General features: G+C 47.2%; 1 long non-coding RNA gene across 1 annotated transcript in view; it reads left to right on the top strand.

The window, feature by feature from the left end:
- LOC146870085 (uncharacterized) overlaps positions 1–15945 on the top strand; it is a 179326-nt gene extending 163381 nt beyond the window's left edge. Inside the window, exons 2-3 of the long non-coding RNA XR_014969086.1 lie at positions 9009–9365; positions 15006–15945. This is a non-coding gene — a long non-coding RNA (uncharacterized LOC146870085). The remainder of the gene's footprint in view (positions 1–9008; positions 9366–15005) is intronic.
- Positions 15946–16318: the final 373 nt, after the last annotated feature.

Here is a 16318-nt window from a genome sequence, read left to right as displayed (position 1 = left end):
TCGCAAGATGGAAACTGCATATGTGCTTGCTTAAGTCTAGTATTTATTTTCCCAGTACTTTATAAGTAGGATGTCCCGGATTTGCCAGGAGAGTCACGATTTCCACCCCATGTCACAGAGGATTTTAGTAAATTTAGCACATGCCCCAAATCGGGTCAACTGAAAAGAAGGGAGTGAAGTTTTCACGTCATGCTTATCAGAAAGCAATTCAATTAACGCACATGGTACTAGATTTAAAAGTTGCATTTAATTTATTCCCTTAGGGGGACATGCATCGTGCCTTTTTCCATTCGCAAACTGGTCGATTCATAGAATTGGCCCGTTTGCGAATGGAAAAAGGCCTTTTCCGATGCATGTAACTTTTGTCATTCGCAATTTAGGTCATCGGATTTTTTTGCGATTTCCTAAATTGCGATTGCATTTACCTAAATTGCGAATGTATTTAGGCAATCGCAATCTGTGATTCCCTAATGCCAAAGCATGTAGCCTTTCCTAAATGCGAACTGTGCAATTAGGAAACACTAATTACCATCAACTTCAAGTTGATAGTAATTTGTGCATGCTTTGAAAAATGCACAAAAATGCATTTTTCAAAGCATGCCATGTAGCGCACTGTGCTTCACATGCGCACACTTACCTTTTTTGGGGAGGTCCTTCAAGGGGGGCCTTAGACCCCCAGGCACCCCTGGATTTGCATTTGCAATTTTCAATTACCAATTTGGTAATCGCAGTTTGCGAATGCATTACCATTCATTCCTATGGGCCTCCAGACCCATAGAAATGAATGGAGTCACATTAGCTAATAGCTATTCGCAACTTCTGAATCGCATTAGTCAATGTTAAGGAATCGCAAATTTGATTCTAATTCCTACATGCATAGGCATTTGAACAGGACCAGTATTAGGAGGACCAGGACAAAGGAGACCAGGATTAGCACTCCGAAGCCCAGGAGGAGCAGGCTGAGGAAGTCTCACACCAAGGCAAAGAGGACCAGATGACCAGGGGAACCAGAACAAAGAGGACATGAACATCCGAGGTCAGAAATGCACAAAAGGTGATGAAAATAATGTTTTGTCTAACCACTTTTGCCCACAATGCCATCCCAGTTTGGACCCAGCCATTTGCAACCCAAGACTGGTTTCACCCTGTTTGGGGCTCTTCAGTCAGATTTAGCTTGACTCCAGTGCACCATGAGAGAGGACCAATGACTGAGCATACATATAGCCATTTAGACCATTTCAACAAACTCACAAAAGGTGATGAGAGGATGCTTGCAATATATCTAACCACTGGCAATTGTTCTGGGTAGCTTTCCAACCCATTGGTATTTTGCCCACCATGCTACCTCAGTTTGGACCAAGCCAAATGCAAATCAATCTTGACCCTACCTCAATAGGAACAGCACAATTGGTACATATTGCTTCCTTACCGTATCTTGTTATACACCCCAGAGAAGGTGTACAACATTTTTGGGCAACTATCACTAGTGAGAGAGTAGGGGATCCTGCCTATAATGACTGAATCAGTAATGTTACCTCAAGTGTGCATGGATTCAAAACCCTAGGGCAAGTTTGCACTGGCATGATATGATGATGCTTTACTGCCTGCAAGATTGCTTATGGTATCTGGTTTGCCAAATAACCATGGCCTATATGCTGAGTTGTTTAATTTCTGCTGTGACATGATAAAAAAAAAAAACTTACTGAGGATTGCAGTCAGCCTATTATATTGAAGAAGTCATTGCACCAGTGTGAGACTCCTATTGTAGGATTCCTGGAGTCAGCTGGAGGCACTGGAGTCGCAAGAGGACCTCGAGCAGCTTACCAAAGATGCAGGCCCACGGTGCAAGAGATGCGGTGAGAACAAAGATCTCGGTCACAGGAGATACTTGAGGTTGAGGCTACTTGGAGTCCGAAGATCTCTGAGGAAATGAGGTAACAAGCCTTTGCAATGACAATTCGACGCGGTGCACAGGGGTTTGGTTCCTGCATTTCAGACGAGGGATACTGGCCTCAAACTTGTGGAGAAGACAGGGCAAGGGAGTTGTAGAACCACCACCTGTGTTGCTGAGCCTTCTGGAGTCCATGGGAGCCCAGAAGCAGCAGACCGGTTAGATTGTTTGCGGTGACTGCAGATGCAGGAAAGTGACTCTCACTTCAAGGGATATTCCTTCAGGTGTCTTGGATGTCCACAGGCCTTGGAAGGTTCCTGTATGGAGCACAGGCACAGACGTTACAGCGGATGAGCAGGACAACGAGACCAGGAGCAGCAGGAGTCTTCCCAGTTGCAGTCTCGATGTCCAGAGCAAACGTCCAGCGAAGTACAGAGTGCCCAGACGGTCAAAGATGAAGTGGTGTCTGATCTGAATCTTGTCCCACGACGAATCTAGGGATCCACCCATGGGTAAGCCCTTAAGTACCCTAAGGAAAGGGTTGGGATGATTCAGGGGTCCATCCCAGAGGAGGGGCTGGACAAAGGGGAGGATACTCCCATATCCTTTGTGTAGTTTCACGCCAGAGTGGGGGCCAACGGCTCCCTGAACTGGTTTGAACTGGACTATGCAAAGAGGGCACCAAGTGTGCCCTTCAAACAGTCTTAGTGGCACTGGCAAGCGCCCCCACCCTGCCCCAATACACTACACCCTGTCTGGGAGGTGGTCACACCTCCCTGTGATAGGATATCTATTGTTCTGCCTTCCCCTGCTCGAGCTTCGCTAGTACCGGGAGCACTGAGGGCCTACCGGCGGAGTTTCACAGTGCATGGAGTCATACCTCCCACACCAACAGTGTGGGGGTATGATTCTAACATGTTTGATACCAAACACGGCAGGGTTTGTTCCGGCCAGTTTAGAGATGGTCATCGCATAATGACGCATGGCCACTCTATATATCGTAATGTCTGATGCACTTACAACCCGAGAGAATGGACTCCAAAGGTTGTAGGGGTGTCCTGTTCATGCAGGGGTACCCTCATACTTAGAACCGAGCACACTGCCTTCGGGATTGAAAGGGCTGCCTTAGGAGTGACTTATCGGTTTCAAGTGCAGTGACCTCAGATATAGAGAAGCACAGGCTGCACTGGCAGGCCTAGAGTCAGTCAATCAAATCAATCGATTTGTAGAGCACACTACTCACCCGTGAGGGTCTCAAGGCGCTGGGGGGAGTAGGTGGGGGTGCTGCTACTGCTCAAACAGCCAGGTCTTGAGAAGTCTCCTGAAGGTCAGCAGATCCTGGGTCTGTCGCAGGTGGATGGGGAGGGTGTTCCAAGTTTTGGTGTCGAGGTGGGAAAATGATCTGTGGCCAGCGGTCGCTCGTTGGATGCGGGGGACGGTGGCGAGGGTGAGGTCAGCGGAGCGAAGCTGGCGGTTCGGGATGTAGAAGGTGAGTCGTTCGTTGAGGTATGCTGGTCCGGTGTTGTGGAGTGCTTTGTGAGTGTGGGTGAGGAGCTTGAAGGTGATCCTCTTGTTAACGGGGAGCCAGTGCAGGTCTTTCAGGTGGGCTGTGATGTGGCTGTGGCGGGGGATGACGAGGATGAGGCGTGCAGAGGTGTTCTGTATGCGTTGTAGTCGTTTCTGGAGTTTGGCTGAGGTTCCCGTGTAGAGGGTGTTGCCGTAGTCCAGCCTGCTGCTGAGGAGGGCCTGGGTGACCGTCCTTCTGGTTCCAGTGGGGATCCATCTGTAGATCTTGCAGAGCATGCGGAGGGTGTTGAAGCAGGAGGAGGAGACGGCGTTGACTTGCTGGGTCATAGACAGCGATGAGTCCAGGATGACCCCCAGGTTGCGTGCGTGGTCAGTGGGTGTCGGTGCAGCGCCCAGCGCGGCCGGCCACCATGAGTCGTCCCAGGCAGAGAGGGTGGATCCGATGATGAGGACCTCCGTCTTCTCCGAGTTCAGTTTCAGGCAGCTGTTCTTCATCCATTCAGCGAAGGCCTTCATTCCTTCGTGGAGGTTGGTTTTGGCGATGGTAGGGGCCTTGGTGAGGGAGAGGATCAGCTGGGTGTCATCGGCATATGAAATGATGTTGAGGTCGTGCGATCGGACGATGTTGGCGAGCGGTGCCATGTAGATGTTGAAGTGTGTCGGACTGAGGGACAATCCTTGGGGTACGCCGCAGATGATTTTGGTGTGTTTAGATCGGAATGGAGGTAGACGGACACTCTGAGTTCTGCCGGTGAGGGAGAAGGTGATCCAATCCAGGGCTTTGCCGCGGATCCCTGCATTGTGGAGGCATGTGCGTAGGGTGTGGTGGCAGACGGTGTCGAAGGCGGCCGAAAGGTCCAGGAGTATGAGGGCCGCAGTTTCTCCATTGTCCAGCAGGGCCCTGATGTCGTTGGTTGTGGCGATGAGGGCTGTTTTGGTGCTGTGGTTGCTGCGGAATCCAGATTGGGACGGGTCCAGGATGTTGTTCTCTTCGAGGAAGGAGGTCAGTTGCCTGTTGACAATCTTCTCGATTACTTTAGCCGGGAACGGGAGTACGGAGATGGGCCGGAAGATCTTGAGGTCCTAGGGGTCCGCCTTGGATTTCTTGAGTAAGGCGTTGATCTCGGCATGCTTCCAGCTCTCTGGGAAGGTGGCGGTTTCGAAGGAGTTGTTGATGATCTTGCGGAGATGGGGCGCGATGGTGGAGCTTGCTTTGTTGAAGATGTGGTGCGAGCAGGGGTCTGATGGTGAGCCGGAGTGGATGGTGTTCATGATTTTGATGGTGTCGTTGTTGTTGACGTGGGTCCAGGAAAGCAGGGGAGCTGTGTGGCTGGGGGGCGGTGTGTCTGAGGTGTCGGTGGCTGTTGGGGGGGCCTGGTTGTTGAAGCTGTTGTGGAGGTCTGCGATCTTGTGGTGGAAGAAGGTGGCTTGGAAGTCGCAGAGGTCTTACGATGGCAGGATCTCATTGGAGAGTTCCTTCGGGATGTTGAAGAGCTCTTTGCTGTTGTGTGCGTTGTTGTCGATGCGTTCTTTGAAGGAGATCCTTTTGGCGGTGCGGATGAGTTGGTGGTATCTGCGGATGGCGGTCTTGTAGGCTGCATTGCTGTCCGGTGTGTGTTCGTGGTGCCACTTCTTCTCGAGCCTACGGCAGGCTTGCTTGGATGCCTGGAGGTTGGCGGTGAACCAGGTGGCTTTTCTGTCGGTGCATCTGTTAGAGGGTTTCTTGATCGGGGCGAGAGTGTGGGCGCAGTCGTTGATCCATTGCCTGAGGTTGCGGGTGAAGGTGTCAGTTGGTGGGTTTTGGGTGAGGGTGGTGATTAGCTGGTCTTTGGTGACTTTGCTCCAGTTGCGGCGGGGAGCCCTTTGTGTGTGGTGGGCTTCTCAAAGGTGAAGTGGATGCAGCGGTGGTCGGTCCAGTGGAGTTCGGTGGTGTGGCTGAAGGTGACGTGGTTGCTGGCGTAGAAGATGGGGTCGAGCGTGTGTTCGGTGGAGTGGGTGGGAGACGTGACGAGCTGTTTGAGTCCGAGGTTGGCGAGGTTGTCAAGCAGGGTGGTGGAGTTGCTGTCGCTGGTGTTCTCGAGGTGGAAGTTCAGGTCTCCGAGGAGGATGTAGTCCGTGGATGCAAGGGCGTGTGTGCTGACGAAGTCGGCGATGGAGTCGCTGAACTGTGGCCGGGGGCCGTGGGGTCTGTAGATGAGGGTTCCTCTGAGGGTGGTGTTGGGGTTGATGTGGATCTGGAAGTGCAGGTGTTCGGCAGCGCTGAGGGTGTTGTCGGTGCTGGTCGAGATTCTGAGGGCATTTCTGTGGACGATGGTGATTCCTCCTCCTGCTCCATTGGTGCGGTCCCTGCAGGTGATCTTGTAGCCGTCCGGGATGGCTATGGTGATGTCGGGTGCTGAGGAGAGGTTCATTCAGGTCTCCATCAGGAAGGCGACATCCGGGGAGGAGTCGTCGAGTGGGTCCCAGAGTTCAATGGCGTGCTTGCGGGCAGGGCGTGTGTTGAGAAGTATGCATCTGTGGTGGTTGCGTCTTGTCTCGGTGGGCGATTTGGTGGCTAGGAGGCTGGTGAAGCTGCAGCTCCGGCAGGAAAAGGTTCCTTGGGTGCGCTTCGGGGTGGCCAGGAAGCAGGTGTGCGATCGGCCAGCGTTGAGTGCGTGTAGGGTGCTGGCGTCGTAGTGGTGTCGGTTGTCGTGGTGTTTGCGGGGGCCAGTGGGTCTGGCACTGGGTGTGGTCCATGCGCGGACTGGCGCAGACAGGCTTGCCTTTGGCGCACCAGCGGCGCCCTTAAGGAGAGGGGGAGGGAGGGAGGAGCAGCTGGGAGGCGGGACGAATGGTCGAGCGGGGGTGGGGCACAGGAGACGCAGCAGCGGGAAGGGGAGAGCAGGATGGGCGGGAATACAAAATACAAGGGCACAAAACAGGCGGAAATACAGTCACAATTTGAGTTTTCTCTCATGAGTGGCATAATACATGCTTCAGCCCATGGGAGACCCCCAGTGTGCCTATGCCCTGGGTACCTCAGTGCCATATATTAGGGACTTACAAGTGTACACCAGTAGCCAATCTGGGATGTACCCAAATCCTCACCATCTCCAATTTAGGGGAGAAAGCACAGAGACTGGGGTCTTGATTAGCAGGATCCCAGTCAGACTAGTCAGAAACAGCATAACATCAGGCAAAAAGTGGGGGTCACCATAAAAGCAGGTCCTACTTTCCTACATGTATGAGTGGGAGAAGCTATGAATGAGTAAGAAGTTAGCAAAAGAGGATATTATGTGGAAGAAATAAGCGAGACAGAGGTGTGTGCTGTATGTGTGAAGAGCAAGTACATCATGTGTAAATTTTGATTGACTAAGGACTGATTTATGAGGCTGTGAGTATTAAGTAGGGATAAGAATAGATTGTCACTGTGGAGTGAGCTAATGGATATGTGAGGAGCAGAATTACCAATAAGCACAATGTCATCAGTTACCTAAAACACATCAGATAATGACGGGATGCACTCCCTTTTACCCTGTTCTTCTCCTTTTTTCAAAATCATCGAAAGGTGCGTGCATGCTGGGCATATGCTTTGCCCCAATGGCACATAGACAAAATCACCAAACTGTGTGAGGCAAAGTTTCACCCCACCCTAGCCGCACAGCAAGTTTTTGGAATTCCTCCAATATTCAGAAACATTTAATCATTTTTTCTTCTTATGCAAACTTTTTTCCATTACATTAACCTTCTTATCTGTTTTTCATCCACATGTAAGGAATCATGCTTTCTCCCAACTTATATGCTCGCGATGTGCCCATCCAGGCCTCTATCACGAACACAATGGACATGCATGATTGTTCATAGCAGTAATCCTTTATTACAAACCCAATGCATTTCGAGCTTTGCAAGCTCTTCGTCAGGGGTAACTGCAAATATTAAAAAACTCCATTACTGTATTGGTCTACATTAACCGTATATAACAATTCATGTTATTCATTCTATGTCAGTTAATCTCAGATCTCATAGTCCCCCCATCATCAACTATATCCCCAAATACCCAAGTGATTTCATTCAACCCTTCTCACTCCCTATGAAATTTCCCAAAATAAACCTCCCAATGTGTGCCCCCCCCATGATTCTACATACTTTTGAAAAAAACCTTTTCTTGCCCAAACTGCGAATCGGTAATCTAATTCCCAAAATAATACCCCCATTCCCACTACGTTCTCTCCTTGGAGGAATTCCAAAAACTTGCTGAGCGACTGGGGTGGGGTGAAACGTTGCCTCACACAGTTTGGTGATTTTGTCTATGTGCCATTGGGGCAAGGCACATGCCTAGCATGCACGCAACTTTTGATGATTTTGAAAAAAGGAGATGAACAGCGCAAAAGGGAGTGCATCCCGTCATTATCTGATATGTTGAATGTATTATTGCCCTTCAGACGGTTTTCACCCAACGGAAGAAAAAGGATTAACTGGAAATTGGCCAAATCCACATGCACGGCGATACCATTGTTTCATTGAGCAGTTGTTCAACATGAGACTGAGAACTAATCTAAGCATTTTTTGTCAAGTGCCTGCAATAGTTTTGGTTTACATATGGTAACATCTTTATGAAGTTAGTCATAGGAAATGGTTTTTGTTGTTGGAATTTAGTCACTGAGTTTAGAAATGTTACGAAAGTGGCTTATGGGTAATGAAGTTATTGATGGCGTCGATGGTAGTTCAATTAATGAGCACCAATGAGAGAATGCACTGGGAGGGGTTTTGTTTTAAAAGAAGCAGGGTTAAGTGGGGAAAGGGAGCCCGTCCAAACAATGGATGTCGGGAAGGCAGTGAATCAGTTTTAGCAGGTACGCGAAGCGTGAAATCTGACTCTGTTGCACTGCGCGAAGAACGTGTTAATGGTTTAGTGATTTCAGAGTGAAAGAGTGTGGAAAGCGAAGGGTGAAGACTGATACGGCTGTAATGCGCCAAACACGTGTTAATGGTTGAGTGATTTCAGAGTGAAGGAGTGTGGAAAGTTGAAGCAGACAGGCCTGCGGGGGAAGGGACTAGAAGTGCAAGGAAGGAGAGCGAGATTTGAAAGGTTAGTTTAAAAAGTGTGTGGATAGTCGAAGCAAGAAGGTCCGTTGGGGAAAGGATTAGGAGCGTAGTGTGGAAATTTGGGAGAGATTGCTGCTAGCATTTAGCTGAAGCCATCTTGTTTCCGGCAGCCATTTTGTCAATTATGTGCTTTTTCCTTCTTCACTGTTGCTTGCCCTTGTGCTTTGCTCAAAGAACTGGCTATACTTAGCCTCTGCTACTCTGCACATGTGCAGAAGAGTCTGTAGCTGCCCATGCACCTGCTCTAGTCTGTAACTGTCAGGTTGTTTTTACCAAAGTCAGCAACTGCTGGCTCCCCCATTACTGTTGACTGTGCATTCTTTGTATGATCATTTATGTATGTAACTCTCCTATGTGTGCTTGTACCGCCTTCTTTTGAGCTTCTGTGTGGGTATAAAAGACCCATGGTTCTTCTACTCCTTGTGCTACTTCATACACTACCGAAGGGTGTTGTGTGAATGTGGTTCCAACTCATGAGGTTAATAAAATCTTTTTACTATTTCAGCTTCTGTGCCAACTTCTATTTTCTGGTCTGAGGACTTTTGTGCAGAGAAGGGCGAACCCCTAGCACTGGTAGGCCTTGCTGAGATCCACCTCTACAAATTGGTGCCCGTCACGTGGGGCTCATCGGCGACTCGGATACCCGAAGGAGCGGTCTTGGCGGAGGATTGGAATCTCGCTACGGGTGATCACTGTGTGAGGAGACCCGTGTCTTCGCAGCCGCGGCACTTCTTATACTTCTCCTGATATTGACCCACCAGGCAGTGCCGGTCCTCGACTGAGATTCCTTCTGGTGTTCGCCGCGCAGAGACCATTTGGTTGATTCAGAACTTGGCAGTTGAAAGCTGATGGTTTGTGCTAGGTAAGGTCGTCAACATTTGTTTGTTAATATTTGGCCAAAAACTTGACTTGTTTAGAAATATATATATTGCAATTTATATAGGCAGGTAATGAGAAAATTTTGAAAAACTTGAACGGCACACTTTGAGTTAAGTGCTACTTTGCGTATAATATTGTATATACTACAATATTCTTGGCATGCCTGTTTCAAGCACACTTCGCGGAATGTGTTGCTTTCTTGGAGGTACCAATATGGATCTTGAACGGAATCAGCTGGCTCCCCCAGAGGGGACACCAAATAGGGATATGTGTATTAAAAATGGTATTTCTTCTATAATGTACAGCACATTAGGGAATAAATATACTAGTAAGGATCCTGAGTTGGGATGGCCTATAAATGGGTCATTTGATCCTAAAAAGATTCAGTATGTGGAGCAATGTATGTTTAAACGTAAAAGTAGACAGGATATGTTTGATTGTGTACAAATGTGGGAGAAGGAAGCGCGTGAACGTGTGAGAAGAGAGCAAGCTTTGGTAGAAAAAGAACAACGCAAAAATATCCATCCAAAAGCACTGGAATTGAAAAATAAAGAAATGAAGGAGATAAAAGAGAGAGAGGATAGGGAGCGTCGTTTACAGGTAAATGGCCAATACCCTGTCCGGCGCCCCATTTACCCTCTACTTAATAAACCACAGGACGATTCCATTTTGTTAGATCGCTCCCTGCCTCCATACACTTTTCCCTCTGCCCCTAATATTGATTCTGATGATGATATTTCTCCTACAGATCAGGATCAGTTAGGATCCGATGCTCAGCATCAGACTTGCTCAATTCTACCAGCTGATCGTGCAGCCGCTCTTAGATCAGCTGCTCGCAAAGAAGCTCGTGATGACATTTCTCCTTCAGATCTTGTAGCTGATGTACAACAATAGCAGGATAGGGAACAGTTATATTTTGTAGAAACATTTACCACAGAAGTGATTGCACGGTTTAGAAAGCATTCCACAGAGTTAGAGCCTGTTGATATAGCAAACGATTGTAAACAATTGCGTGGCGGTCTTTTTCTCCCTTCTCAGGTGGCTGACAATTAGACGCTTGGCTAAACTGCGAGCTGAGGCATTCCGTTTACGGGAGGAGAAAAAGGCAGCCGCTGCAGCTGAACAAACAAATCAGCCCTCCGTGTCGCAGGATGGCAACCCAGGGACAGATAAGGCTATTGTAGTTCATGGGAAACCAATGCGTGAAGCTGCGCCTTTGTATGTCCCTCTTAAGGGTACGTGAGAGGATGACGATAAAACTTCCGATGATGCAAAGGAATATTTTATTTATAATTGGGTCTATACTCCTTGGAGTAGAGCAGATGTTATGGCTCTTAAGACTGCTTTGCCAGACCCGCGGAAAAATCCGGCTGCTTTTTACGAAGAAGTTGAAGGAGCTATTGGTTCTTGTATTATGACTTTGCCTGATATTGATATGTTTTTTGGGCTTATCCTACCCCCTGATATGTGGAGATCTATTCGTAAAGTAGATGATCAGGCAGCTTTTGGAGATGTTTGGAGGGAATTAGAGAGGACAGATAGAGAACGGGAACCAGCACAGAAACCGCAACAAGTGATTTTAGACCTTCCAAGAGCTATAATTGTTAAATTGAAAACTCTCATTCCTCCTAAAAAGATAGATTGGACTATGTTAGCATCCTGCAAACAAAAGACAGATGAATCGGTCTCTGTCTTTTTGACACTTTTTGAGGAGACATTCCACGACTTTAGTGGCCAGTCATTGACAGATGACACGGGCAGGCATCTGTTTGTCAATAAATTTGTTGCAAACATGCTTCCAGGAATAGCTAGTCGCCTAAAGGCCAGCGAGAGTTCATGGACTACATATTCTCCAGTCTCTCTTTTGACTATGGCTCAGTATTATGAACATCAGGAATTGGAAGCTAAGGGCAACGAGGATAAAAAGACTAAAGATTTAAAAACGAAGGTTATGTTAGCTCAGGTTTATGGTCCATCCTATAGAGGTGGTGGCAGAGGCGGACGTGCGATGTACCACCCTGGCGCACCCTCTTTTCCCCGAGTTACTTTGTCTTCTGATCAGTGCGCTTATTGTAAGGAGATTGGACATTGGGTTGCTGACTGTCCACAATTGCGTACTCAGCAGTATCAGCGTGGTCGAGGGCAAATGCGAGGCCGTCCAGGGAATTCAGGATATAGGGGAGGTATGGATAGTCGCACTAGGTTTGAAGCTGTGGAGCATACTCAGAATTCTTCTAATACTTTTGATAGGCGTAATCAATATAAAATGTCTGCTTATCCAACTGCTGATTTGAAAGATTCTGCTTATGCATAGGAATGCCTAGGATGGGGTAAGGAATCAGTTGAAGTCCCAGTAGATCAGGAGGGTCCTTATCTTACTGCATACATTTTAGGTTCCACTGATCGGTTTTTGGTTGACACAGGAGCTACTCGTAGCGCTCTGTCTAAACAATTGGTTCCAAGGGCTCCCCTGTCTGGCTTAACAATCACATCGATAGGTTTCGATGGGACTCCTTCCCTTAGCCCACTCTCACAACCACTTGCATTTCATGTTGATACATTTTCTGCTCCATGTCCATTTTTGCTGTCCCCTAACACGCCGGACAATATTGTGGGTCTTGATATGCTCAAGCATTTCCGGGCTATGATACGTTGTTCCCCAGAAGGCGTGCGTGTTATTTTGAATGATAACTATCCCATGGTTGAGAAGTCCTATCTCATTAGAGAAGATATTGCCTTGGCATCACTCCCTAGTACTTTATGGGCGACATCAGATACCAATGTGGGACACATGGTTATCCCAACAGTCCATATTCAAGTGAGGGAAGGTGCTTCATTGCCTCGATTGCCTCAATACAAAATTTCTCGAGAAGGCGAAGAAGCATTAATACGTATTGTTCAAGATCTGATTGCAATAGGAGTTGTGGAAGAAGTCCCTTACAATATTTGCAATAGTCCTATCCTTCCCATTTTGAAGAAAGATACTGATACTAAATTTTACAGGTTTATCATTGATTTGCAAGAGGTTAATAAGATTGTAGTGCCCCAACCCCGGTAGTCTCTGACATCACGACACTCCTTACCATGGTTCCTACAACTGCAACTACATTTTCTGTGATTGATCTGAAGAATGCTTTCTTCTCGATTCCTATTCATCCTGATAGCCGATATTTGTTCGGTTTCACTTTGAATAATTGATCCTTCAGATTCTGTAGAGCTCCCCAGGGGTATACAGAGAGTCCTAGTATTTACAGCCAAGCTTTAAAACGACAGTTTGATTCTTTCCCTGTACCAACAGGGGTGGCTCTCATACAATATGTCGGTGAGATCTTGTTGGCAGCTGATACCTCTGAACAGTGTGAAGAAGGAACACTGTTATTGCTTTCATTTCTTGCATCACACCATCACAAGATTTCTCGAAAGAAATTGCAATATTGTAGACAGCAGGTTACCTATTTAGGTCACCTCCTGTCTAAGGAGGGACGTGCACTCACACCAGACCGCATTGCATTCAAGTTATTTTAGACACGCCTGTGCCTCGTACCCAGAAAGATGTTCGTGCATTTATTGGTCTTACTTCATTTTGTAGGCAATGGATTTTGGGCTTTTCACACATTGTAAAACCTTTGTTGGCCCTCTTGACTAAAGACACTCCAATGCCCCTCCCATGGACTACTGAATGTCAGAATGCTTTTCAGCAGTTGCGTCAATCTTTATGTTCTGCACCAGTATTAGGCACTCCAGACTACACTAAGGCTTTTACACTCTATGTACACGAGAGGGACGGTTGTGCACTCTCAGTTCTAGTACAGACACATGGTGATAAGCAGCGTCCTTGTGCATATTTTTCAGCTGTTCTTGAACAGCCGCTCGTGCGTTGCCTGGGTGTTTTCACTCTGTTGCAGCGGCAGCTGTGTCCATATGTCAGAGTGAAGGGATAGTCCTGTCACATAGATTGCTTGTGCTAGTACCCCATGCAGTTGATGCCCTTTTGAACCAAACTAAAACGCAGCATTTAACCAGTGCTCGTTTGACAGGATATGAACTGACACTTTTGGCCCCTCATATCACTCTGAAAAGATGTTCAACCCTTAACCCGGCTACTCTGTTGCCATATCCGGCTACTCAATCCCAGCCACAAGAGTTTCATGATTGTATATTCCTTACTGAGGAACAGACAAAGGGTCACGTAGACCTACAAGACATGCCCCTTTCAAAGGTTGATGGTGAATTATGGGTCGATGGGTCCTGTTTATGATTACCAGATGGTACGACCTCAGCTGCATATGCAATTACAACGCTTCACACAGTAGTTGAGACAGCTCGTATTCTACAGAAGTCAGCCCAGGCAGCTGAGCTGATAGCACTAACAAGAACGTGTGAACTTAGTACTGATTTGTCTGTTAATATCTATACAGATAGCCGCTATGCTTTTGGAGTGGCTCATGGCTTTGGGCTACTCTGGAAGGAAAGAGGCTTCCTTACATCACATGGAACGCAAATAGTGCATGGAGAATTAGTGCATAATTTCCTGACTGCCTTGACATATCCGAAGAAGATAGCGATTGTTAAGTGTAATGCACATAAGAAAGTAACAGATTAAATAGGGCAAGTTAATGCCTTTGCAGACCGCACATCCCGCGAAACTGCAATGCAGTCAAGCACTACATCAGTGTACGTAGTGAAGTCACAGGCTGAACGTTGGCATGATACCAGGTAGGAAGTGCTTGATATGCAGCGATCTGCCTCTACAGAAGAACTTGAGCAATGGTCTAAGGAGGGAACATTGGATGAAGAGTGCTGTTGGAGGAATAAAGACATGACTAAATGGAGACTGCCCACAGCCTATTTACATCCTATGATTCATATGGCACATGGGCCAGCACATGTTGGAGCATCCTCAATAACGAAGTTGCTTACGCAAGTTTGGGATCATCCAGAAATTGCTGGCACAGCTAAAAAGATAGTGCAGTCCTGCTTGATTTGTTTCCAGTACAATCCTGGAAAAGGGACACAAACTCCAGCAGGAGGGTTTGCTACACCAACTGCGCCATTTGAGGTTTTGCAGATGGATTACATCCAGCTTGAACGCTGTAATAATTTAAAGTATGTTCTAGTAGTGGTATGTGCTTTTAGTAAGTGGATGGAAGCATACCCTACGAAAGATAATACAGCTCTTACTACAGCGAAGGTGCTTCTAAAGGAATTCTTCCCTAGATTTGGTGTTTGCAAACTTTTGTGGAGTGATAACGGACCCCATTTTATTGGGCAAGTTGTTGAGTATGTCTTGAAAGGATTGGGGATTAAGCAGAAGTTTCATGCTGCCTTCCACCCACAATCAGCAGGACTAGTGGAACGATATAATGCTACTCTTAAGCTTAAACTAGCTAAAATCCAGGCTTCCACATCTCTGAAGTGGCCTGATGCACTACCCTTGGCATTTCTGTCCATTAGATAGGTACCGCATACACGATCTGACCTCACACCGTATGAGGTGGTATTCGGTAGGCCTATGAATATTTGGGGGATTCCTAAGCCACACCCCATACATGATGTACCTTGTGTTATGATGAAAGATTATCTATCGCAGTTGACTGATAGTCTGCTTTCTATTCATCAACAGGTTCGAGAAGCTCTTCCTGACAGGTCGAAAGGTGAAGGCCACGAGCTGCAGCCCGGTGACCATGTGATGGTCAAGGTCTTACAGAGATCGAGCAGCTTGGAGCCTAGGTGGCGCGGCCTGGAGCAAGTCCTCCTCGCTACGAGAACTGCAGTGCGAGTGACCAATCGGAAGAATTGGGTGCACTCCACGCACTGCAAAAAGGTGCCATCTGCCTTGGTGGAACCTGCTGCACTTGCCGACCATCGAGACATCCTGGACACAGAGAGAGGCCAAGCCATATCACCTGAGGAATCTGAGGAAGTCTTCCCGGACCACACGATCCCTGGTACATCTCGATATCAGCTACGAGAAACTGCATTGCTGAAAGAGACTGGTTGAGCAACCGCCCTGGGTTAGTGAAAAACTGAGCTGCAAAGGGAGGGGATCTATTAGTGACACCCGTCTCAAACTCAGATAAGAAACCAATGGCCGCCCAGGACTTTAGAGCTCCAACGGTTTTGTTACTTCAACAACAAGATGAATGTGCCTATGGAGAAAGCATCAACTGCTGCGAGGATTTGCGGCAAGAGGATTATATGTGTTGTTGGGTTCACTGTCACTATGATCACTATGGCAGTGATAACTTGGGTTGTAGAGGAAGTGGCTCCTGCTCGACAAATACTGACTGTCACTACTCCAGCACCCATTGAACACCACTATTTTACTCTCCCTTATCATGAGCAAAAACATAGACAAAAAATATCACAACAAAGAAGAGATAAGGGATTGAGTCTTCTCTGACTCCCTTAGCAATATGTAAATCTCACACAACAGAGAAAGACTTCACAGTACAAATAGAAATCCTATACAGTAGAGACGGGAAAATCAAAAAAATTCTTAATACTGCCCTCACACACTTGGTAGTGTCATGCTTCATCATTGGGCCGCATCATACACCCAGGTGCAGACAAACACACTGGGTGGAGCGCGATTTTTTTCAAAGAAAGAAGATGAAGAGCAGTGGTGAAGGTAGAGTGTAATAAAGAAAGACAAAAACACAAAAAGTGTCACTCAAATTATAAAGGGAAATAAGTTTTCTCCTAAAAAGAAAGGGGACCAAGAGAGGTGCAGATATACTTCTAAAACTACCTAGGGGTTAACCCGTACCTATTTATTCTGTGTCAACCTCTGGCAGAGTTAAAATTATCAATATGGGGTAATCGGGGAAGGTAACGACCCTTCTATCCCCACTGCAATTACCAACATTTTTCTGCCAGCTTTTTATGCGCCAAACAAGGTCGCTCTGGCATTCGTCAGGGTGTTGGTCCCTATTT

The sequence above is a fragment of the Triturus cristatus genome, chromosome 1_1, assembly GCF_964204655.1.
Source record: "Triturus cristatus chromosome 1_1, aTriCri1.1, whole genome shotgun sequence".
Classification (NCBI taxonomy): Eukaryota; Metazoa; Chordata; class Amphibia; order Caudata; family Salamandridae; genus Triturus; species Triturus cristatus.
This window is presented reverse-complemented; position numbering and strand designations above follow the sequence as displayed.